The sequence below is a fragment of the Amblyomma maculatum genome, chromosome 4 (genome assembly GCF_055883805.1).
Source record: "Amblyomma maculatum isolate TAMU_Amacu chromosome 4, ASM5588380v1, whole genome shotgun sequence".
Lineage (NCBI taxonomy): Eukaryota > Metazoa > Arthropoda > Arachnida > Ixodida > Ixodidae > Amblyomma > Amblyomma maculatum.
Window position 1 is genome coordinate 91062032 of NC_139347.1, and position 9985 is coordinate 91072016.

General features: G+C 47.0%; 1 non-coding gene and 1 pseudogene across 2 annotated transcripts in view; both read right to left on the reverse strand.

Moving 5' to 3' along the window:
• Nucleotides 1-379: 379 nt before the first annotated feature.
• Nucleotides 380-9985, reverse strand: part of LOC146191649 (F-box only protein 6-like) — a 16593-nt pseudogene continuing 6987 nt past the window's right edge. The window contains exons 4-5 of the transcript XR_014706669.1: nt 7098-7233; nt 380-714 (exon numbers count right to left, since the gene is read on the reverse strand). The product of XR_014706669.1 is annotated as an F-box only protein 6-like (transcript). The remainder of the gene's footprint in view (nt 715-7097; nt 7234-9985) is intronic.
• On the reverse strand, nt 8784-8857 carry TRNAK-CUU (transfer RNA lysine (anticodon CUU)). Its single transcript has one exon. It is a non-coding gene; the product is annotated as a tRNA-Lys (tRNA).

A 9985-nucleotide genomic window follows, 5' to 3' on the forward strand; every position in this document is an offset into this window, starting at 1 on the left:
ACCATCAGTGCAGTGATGTGTTCGATTGGATGCCGATACCTGAGGGGCGTGCCCTGGATTTGGTTGGTCAGCATCTTCAGAGAGGGGCTGGACATAGGGGGTTTTAAGGACGCTGCAGAGCACGAAATGTCGCTCTGGGCCCTGGGTAAACGGCTCATCCAGTCGCTTCTCGCTATGAACTCTTAACGCTTGCCATTTTGCTTATGTACCCTTCTTTTTCATGTAAATAATCCTGTAAATAAGTTTTCTCAAAGTGCCAGTAAACCTGCTTGTACATATTTTACCAACTTCGAAGATTCAGTCCTTCTTCAACCCGGAGTCTCTGCACGCTACCAAGTGAAGGCCGGGTCGCCATAGCCCCAGCGTCACGACACATTGCATACTCACCTTATACATCCGGGAATAAATATAACACCTGCATCACTCTGCAGGAGCCAAAATATTAGGATATAGCATACAAAAAGTTATTCTCCCTGACCACTCCACCTCTCCCCCATAATAAAGTAGTATAACTTTTACTTTTGTCATTGAGACGACGAAGAGAAATCAAAGGTGACGTCAGCACGCAGCTATTTGCTTCTGTATGCGGACGCGAACAACGCCTCCAGCCATCTTCGGTCCGTAGTGGCCTGCCCAGTACTGAGTGTCCCTCCCAGAGTGCTTGAACTGGACGAAACGCACTCCCGCGGGGTAGTCACGAAAGACGTGCCTGACCTGCAAGTAATTAACGTACCGTCTGAAAACGCTCGAATAATTTATATTTCCTTGTACTAGTGTGCAGAACGAAGCGCCGGCGTAAGCAAAACAAGAAGCTCTGGCCATGCTTTTATGAAAACAAATTACAAGTGTTCAACGCTGCTGAACCAAATATTGAGCGAACGCATTAACTGCGGGTGACGGAGCGTTCTTCTTCTTCTCTTTTTCTTCTTCTTTAGCCCACATATAAAGCTCCGCTTTAACCAAGCCGTATGAACGTGCCTTAGTGGCCTATTTATTTTTTATTTATTTATTTCAAGTACCCTCAGGGCCGTTGGCATTAGAGAGGGGAGTGGTTACAGGCATAAATAGAAATTAGATAAACAAAATGGACCAATTGTCGAAAGTTTACAGATGTGGTTAATCATACAATGTTAGCTAAGGCGTCCTTGAAAAGCTGATGATCTTTGATGGTTGCTGTTGGTGCCGGAAGGTGATTCCACTCTGCTGCAGTGCGAGGTAAAAAGGACTGAAAGAAAGCGTTAGTTCTGCAAAATGGTACACCGACTTTGTAGGCGTGATCTAATCTTGATGATACGTGATGCGGGGGAGGGATAAGTTCAGTACGTAAGTGCGGATGATGAAACATTTTATGGAACAGACAGATACGAAACATTTTACGACGTGTAGCTAAGGGTGGCAGATTAAGGCTTGATTTCATTGAAGATATGCTGGCGCTCCTGTTATAATTTGAAAGAATGAAACGGGCAGCGTTATGTTGGACCATTTCTAGCGAATGAATTAGATTCTCGTGATGAGGGTCCCAGATAGGTGCGGCGTATTCTATCTTTGGACGTACTAACATTTTGTACAACAAAAGTTTGAGCGAGGAAGGCGCTCTAGCGAAATTGCGGCGGATGTAACCCAGCATACGATTAGCGTTGTTAATTATGTGTGTGATATGTAAAGACCAAGCAAGAGTGGAAGTGATGTGTACACCAAGGTACTTATATGAGTGTACCGATTCTAACGGAAGATGGTTTAGAAAATAAGTGGGAGTACTGTCGCAAGTTCTGGATACGCGAAGGGATTTACATTTATTGATGTTGAGTTCCATTAGCCGTGTTTTGCACCAAGAAGTTATAGCGTTCAGGTCTGATTGAAGCGTGGTTACATCGTCACTGCATGTTATTGCTCGAAAAATGACACAGTCGTCAGCAAATAAGTGAATATGTGAGGAAACGGAAGAAGGCAAGTCGTTAATGTAAATTAGAAAAAGAAGAGGGCCAAGTACGGAGCCTTGTGGAACGCCGGAATTAACAGGGTTGAAGTGAGAGTTATGATTATTGGCTGACACGTACTGTGAACGGTTAGTAAGAAAATATTCGATCCAAGTAAGAAGCTTCCGATCCAAGTTCATTAGTTGTAGTTTGTAAAGTAACAGTTTATGACACACTTTGTCGAAAGCTTTGGAAAAGTCGAGAAAAATACAGTCTGCCATTAAACGATTATCAAGAATAATATTTAGTTTATGTGTGAAGGAAGCGAGCTGAGTTTCGCAGGAGTAAGATTTTCGAAAGCCATGCTGCGAGCTGGAGAAGAATGAGTTAGATTCGAGAAAATTTGCAAGACATGAATGTAGGATGTGTTCTAATATTTTGCACGGGATACTGGTGAGTGAGATAGGTCGGTAATTGAGAGGAGACTGCTTGTTTCCCGATTTGTAGAGTGGAATCACCTTACCGACTTTCCAGTCAAGGGGCAGGCGTCCTGTATCAAGTGATTGTTGAAAAATTTTTGCTAGTACAATGGATGAATAAACAACAGTGCTGCGCAAAAATTTCACAGTAATCAGGTCACAACCAGGAGCAGAGGAAAGACGCAATGAATTAATCACAGCTTCAACGCCACATGGGTCTATTGTGATTGGAAACATATCGTGGTAGTCGTAACAAGGTACAGCGGGTAACGAGACATCACGGGTTGCAGAAAAGTTTCGGGTGAATGTTTCATTAAGAATGGACGCGGTTTGATTACAGGGTATAACACTTCCAAAGCTGTCAACGAGGGTTATAGTGTCGTTATCTTTTTGGTTAATGACGCGCCAGAATTTCTTAGTATCATTAATTAACATGGAAGGCAGCGTGTGGCATAGATATTTATTCCTGGCGTTCTTTAGCGCCAACACGTATTCGCTGGAGGCTAATTTATAGGCATTCCAACGAGCTTCACTCGATGAAAGCTTGGCTGACCTGTACAATCGCTTCTTTTTATTTGATAGTCGTCTTATGTGATTATTGTACCAAGGTGCATCCGGTTTTTGGGTTAAAGTGCGAATGGGAATGTGCTTGTCGGTTAGGTAAGCAACCTTTTGAACGAACATCATCCAGTTATCTTCCACGGTACGTAGGTCAAAACCCTTGAGAAAGATATCAAGAAATGAACATAACTCGCTATTAATCGTGTCAAAGTCTGCGTTTTTGTAATTACGGATACTTACTGTTCTTTTGACATGTTTGGGTTGTGCGAAATGTAATTGAAAAGAAAGTAAAGAGTGGTCACTCATTCCTGGCACGTGTGTGATGTTAGAAACTAAGTCGGGCTGGGAAGTAAGAACGAGGTCGAGTGTATTTGCGACAGAGTGAGTGGTTCTCGTTGGATTAGTGACCAACTGTTCGAGAGAAAAAACGGCGCACATTTCTAAAAACTCTTTTGCTAGCGTGGAAGGTGGTTGCATTGTAGAGACGGGGTTGGACCAGATTATGTTTGGCATATTGAAGTCTCCGAGCAGAAGTAATGGACAGTTCGGGTAGCGAGACAAAACGATGTTGATTACATCATGTAATTCGTTAACGAAGTTCTGTATGTAGGTTGGAGGCCGATAACAAACCCCGATAATAACTTTCTTATGATTTAATGTGACGCATGCCCAAGCAGTTTCTAAAGAGGTGTTAATATGGATGCACTGCGAAGTGAAACGTTTCGTGATGGCAAGTAAAACACCTCCCCCTTGTCTCCCAACGCGATCGCAGCGATAGACGGAGAAAGTATTTGCGAGAAGAAAAAGCTCGTTGTCTCTAATCTCGGGACGCAACCAAGTTTCCGTTAAAACTAATATATCAGCACTACACGTGTCGATGGCGGAGTTAAGACAGTCACGTTTGTTTATAATACTGCGGATGTTAGTAAAAAGAACGGATATGTGTGAAGACGAACGTCCACATCCCCTCGCGCGTTCCTACGAACTGCCCTGCGGCGAGCTGACAGAATCACCATCGACTGAGGCGGGTTTATGCACGTGCTCTTTAGCAGAGTTAGTGGGATGAATATCAACTGAGGGTGGTTGCTGCGTGTGCTCTTTAACGGTGTTAGATTCACAATCATACACGTAGTATTTCTTATTCATTAGTAGCTTGTTGTATCGCAGCTGAAACGGACCACCACCAGCTTCCCTTTTGGCATACTCTGTTAATTTCTTCCGAGCGTGACGTGTAGCGGGTGAATAATCTTCATTGACCGTGATATCGTGCTCTTTTAGCTGTCTGCGGGCAGAAAGAACCATTTCTTTGACTTTGAAGCTCGAGAATTTAACAATTATTGGTCGCTGTTTGCCTGGCGAGTACTGCCCTAGGCGATGAGCGCGTTCGAAAGCTGTATCTGAAAGAGTGTCAAGCACATCAGCCAGAACTGTTTTTATTTTTTCTTCTGACTCTGCCCACGATTCCCGACAGTCATCTATTCCATAAAAGATAAGGTTGCAACGTCTTGATTGATCTTCAAGATCGGTCAGCCGTGATTGCAAAGAGGCCGAATCAGTAGTTAATGATTTTACTGTGCTTTCGACGGTAGCCAAGACCTCATCGATTTGGTTGAGGGAGTTGGTTTTATCTTCCAGGTCATCCAGCCTTTTTTCGATAGCGCCCACTTTTGTTTCAATGCTCTTCTGACTGGCTTTGATAGCTTTTATGTCGGTGACCATGTCGGTCTGGCTCTTTGCTGCTTGTACGGATCGAGCTTGAAGATCCTTTAGAATGTGAAATATGACTTTCATCTGCTCAGATGGATCATCAGGCAAAGACGGTAGTTCAGCCAAGGACTGGGAGCGGGTCGGGGGACCAGGGTTCAACTCAATGTCACCCGAACACAATAGTAAAAAAGTCATTGAAAAACAATCAACAGCGATATCACACAGCACTCGTGGGCGCGGGAACAAAAATAGGAAACGGTCGTCGCTCCTTCGAGCGTACATAGAAAAAACATTACACACCTGTAATGCGTAACAGCACGGAGCGTGAGACATGGTGTCGATGATGGCCCCGCGCCCACTGAAGGAACTGTCACGGAGGAAGCTTCTTATATCTTCGGTGGTAGTTGACGTCACAGTAAATTTGAATGATGCGCAGAAGATGGGAATCACGAACGGGTCGGTGCAGTTGACGGGGTGCAGGAGATAACGATGCGGCATAGGTGGCGTCCGGCTTGACGGGCAATCAGGCACATCGAGAGGAAAAGTTGCGTTGGACAGCAGGAAGAACGGCAGGAACACCTGTAATGCGTAACAGCACGGAGCGTGAGACATGGTGTCGATGATGGCCCCGCGCCCACTGAAGGAACTGTCACGGAGGAAGCTTCTTATATCTTCGGTGGTAGTTGACGTCACAGTAAATTTGAATGATGCGCAGAAGATGGGAATCACGAACGGGTCGGTGCAGTTGACGGGGTGCAGGAGATAACGATGCGGCATAGGTGGCGTCCGGCTTGACGGGCAATCAGGCACATCGAGAGGAAAAGTTGCGTTGGACAGCAGGAAGAACGGCAGGAACACCTGTAATGCGTAACAGCACGGAGCGTGAGACATGGTGTCGATGATGGCCCCGCGCCCACTGAAGGAACTGTCACGGAGGAAGCTTCTTATATCTTCGGTGGTAGTTGACGTCACAGTAAATTTGAATGATGCGCAGAAGATGGGAATCACGAACGGGTCGGTGCAGTTGACGGGGTGCAGGAGATAACGATGCGGCATAGGTGGCGTCCGGCTTGACGGGCAATCAGGCACATCGAGAGGAAAAGTTGCGTTGGACAGCAGGAAGAACGGCAGGAACACCTGTAATGCGTAACAGCACGGAGCGTGAGACATGGTGTCGATGATGGCCCCGCGCCCACTCAATAGGGGTAACGTGAATGTCAGGACCCTAGCAGGTTGATTCTGACATAACCGTCCCATGTGAAACGAGAGACCCAAGTTGGCAGCTCCTGCCAGCTCATCCTCGCTTTAGTGTCACGCGCTGCGCCGTGGCTGCGACCGCGCTACGCCGACCGCTTGAGTCGGTAGCCCAGCTCTCGCCCTAGTGTCACGTGGGGTGTGACGTCACAGCGTCACGTGGTGTGGCCGCGCTACGTCGACCGCTTGAGTTGGTAGCCCAGCTCTCACCCTAGTGTCACGAGGGGTGTGACGTCACAGCGTCACGTGGGTGCGGCCGCGCCACGCTGAAAGCTCAAAACCTAGAGTAGTATTGCTTTAGAAATAAAAAAAAAAAACGGCTGATGTTCAACCCAGCTGAACCACGGCCTGTCTCGAGGGGAGCCCTATCTCCCTCTCAAGACCGGCCGTGGTTGAACCTAGTATAGAGCTGGAGTTCTCTCGTGACTCCTCTGTGTAGCTCTCTGGGAACGTCAAGGGGAACAAGTGGCTTGGTTCAGCACAACTTGGAGGCAAGCGGTGAGCCACTTAGTATTAGGGTGCGTCGATGCCGGAGGCCCTGTCATCGAGGCACGTATACTCGGTATGACGTCACTGCCACATCTCCGCTCCTGCGCTTGAAGGTGATTTTTCGAAACGACATGACATTGAGGTTTGGCACGGGAGAAGCAAAGCTTTGTTGTAAAACGGCCATGGCCAGCAATCGACGACTCATTTGCGTGTGTTGTGGCTTACATAGCCTGTGCAGCCGAAGGCTTTTGAAGTCGAATGTAATTAATTCTATTTTCATAAAGCCAGAAGTAGAGTGTTATTCCAGCGTGTCATTTAGCGACTCTTCTTCGTATCCAGTTTTCGGAGAAAAGGCGACACGAGCAGGCAAAAATTGTGAAGAGTTCGGTGGTTCCCGGATCCCCGCACAACCCGTATCCCAAGTTCCGGCACAGGCAATTTAGCATTCACACCTGCTAGCCCAAATCAAAGCACTACGTGTTCTGGTACGTGATTACGTGAGCGCATATACAGATAGTCAGATAGTTCCGAAGTTGCATTACTAAACATTTTTTATGTATCTTATCTGAACACATTTTAATGCGAAATTATAAAATTTCCTGTTTAATACTAATATCATGCTTGAATCTATTGTTCATAGGGCACCAAAAATTCTGGTTATAGAGACGTATGCCTGGAAGCGATAACTTGCCTGATTCCACTTGCTACCATGCCCAAGTTCAGTCTCAATCCAGCCAGTTTTGTAGACGTGCAACACTTCCTGCTGGCCACCGAGAAGGGAAACGGTTAGCTCGTACTTGCCACCGCAATCATACCGGCCCGCATACCTGCACATGTGAAAGATGCGCATGGGACGCCTTTATGCATTGCCACAGGTGTCACCCGTTAATAATTAAGGGGGTATCATTAACGATGCGCCCTTAACGGTGCGCATACTCCCAGACGCCCTTTGAGTGAGTGGGGGTAGCCGTTCCGGTCGCTAAGGAGATGCCCTCGACCTGCGTGGCAAGCTCAGCCGGAATTCAACTACCTTGTGGTGACCGAAGGGGGTGGTCGTTTGGTGCCCAGCGGTCGCCGGTTCAAACCAGAGAAAGGATCGGAGTCAGAAGTAACAAACAAAACACAATTTATGCACAGCAAGAGACGATACAAAGGAATACACAAGATCACTTGAAATACATAGACGAGAGGTTCACAGAATACAAACGCTAAGCATGCAGTAAAACAGGTATCCAATAACGTAGAGTCTTTACAACAGATGAAACACGAGAGAGTGCATAAACAAACACCAAATTGTTCACCGGGCACTGTTGCAGTCCGACGCCTCAAGAGTCACGATGTGGCCGCCATACGAGACGAGCGCCGCTCCCTTGAAGGTCCGTGGGCTTGCCAGCAGCGGGTGATCCCCGGGAGTCCAGCCGAAGCACAGGCGAATACGTCGCAAAACACGGACGAACTGACTGACTGACTTACTGACTGACTAACTCATCAAGCTGCGCGGTCTCTTTAAATAGGGCGCGCCGCGTCTGTTTGTTAGCGCGCGTCAAAGCTAGCGCGCACACACACACATAGCTTCGCTGGTTATAGCTCCCTCTTCTCCTCCCGTCGAGCCGCGCGTCGTCATTGGCTAGGTCCCATAGAAGATGCTCGATTTTTCTGGCGCATTCCAGGCCGATGAACCACCGTCTTCCCCGGGCAAGGGGAAAGAGGGTGACAACAACGCGTACAAAGCTACGCGCTCTCCCGCGCGGGGAAGGGGCTTTTCTCTACATGCTTTCCACGCGACGCCGCGCGGGCTTCGCGCCGTGCCGGCTTGATAAAAATGGGCGCCGATTTCGTGACAACAGGCCATGGGACAAATGTTGGTGAGCAATATATGAGTTTGCATTTGATTCCCAAAAATACATGATGGAACGAGCAAGGCCGCGCAGTTGGTGGAAAAGATTTCTAGGTTATTCGCTGGTCAATTGTGGGAATTCAACATTTCCCTCGCCCGCACGACGCGCCGAACACCCTCTCTCTCTCTCTCTCTCTCTCTCTCTCTCTCTCTCGGGGAGCCCTCATCTTTCCCCCTCTGGCCTCCTTCCTCCGTTGCTGCTGTGACGGAGAGGGCGAAGGTGAGAGAACGGCCCCTCCTTCCCCTCCCCTCTCATCTCAGCGGACAGCACCCAGAGAGACGACGCCGCGACGCCGTAGCGCGCGGATGCTGCTATGACACCGAAGAAGAACATTGGGCGTTCCCAATAAACAACTTGGCCCGCTGGCTATGTTTGTCTCGGTGCGACATTCCTCACGGCCACGGGTGCGGTCAGAGCTGGCGGTGTGGCCTCGGCTCTCAGAGCGGAGCCGGAGCCCCGTGAGAATCCCCACAAAATGGCGCCCAACGTGGGGCTCGAACCCACGACCCTGAGATTAAGAGTCTCATGCTCTACCGACTTAGCTAGCCCAAGCCATTACTGGCGAAAGCGAAAGCGCAACTGTTTTTTTTTATTAAGCTATATGTTAGCAGAAGTATAGAAAATTAAAATTTATCACCTGGAATGACAACTGAACAATTAGAGCCTGCACTCGTAAACTGACACTTATAAGCTCATCAAATTATTCTAAAAAAAAAGGTCTTCTGTAGCGCTGCTGTCATGTTTCTCAGGCTCATCTTGAGCTGTGCATATGTGGTGGTATGCACGGTAGATTACATGCAATGAACAATTAATGTTAAATCGGTGCTACTGAATATAAATGGGACATCTGAATGCATGAAGCAAACAGCACGCTTAATGAGTCCAATGTCAATGCCAGCTGGAAATTACATATATATAGGACATAACTAGTGAGATATATGGGCTGATATAGACTTCGAAAACCTATAATCATAGGAACTAGCAAAAGTTATACAGAAGTTAGTACATGCATCCATTACACAGTGTAGTTGCATTTAATAAGGAGCAGAGATATTACATTCATGTGTAACCCCGTCAGGGTGGCGCAGTGGCTATAGGGCGCTCGACTACTGTGCCCAAGGATGCGGGATCGAATCCCGCGGCCTCGGCGGCTGCTTTTCCAGGGAGGCAAAAAGCTAGGTGCCCATGTGCTGTGCGATGTCAGTGCACGTTAAATAACCCTAGATAGTTGAAATTTCAGGACCCCTCCACTACGCCGTCTCTAATAGCCTGAGTCGCTTTGGGACATTAAACCGCAAAACCAAACCAAACATTCATGTGTATACATGAAACTCGTTAAATGTTTGTTTGATGGCGATCCTCCGATCTCTGACCACTTACGATGCTGAATGTAAAATGAAGTGGAGAATAAGCAATGCATAAATAAAACGCATTGACGTTAACGAGGCCCACGTATTGCCTTTCTATACCTGCAACTGCAAAATGCTAGAGGGTTTCTTCCCACGTATAGACCTATAGATACGGCGCCTTTGCTTTCCCGCGTGAACCAATTATTATTATTATTATTATTATTATTATTATTATTATTATTATTATTATTATTATTATTATTATTATTATTATTATTATTATTATTATCATCATCATCTTGGTATACTTTTTGACCGCACCCTAAGCTTCT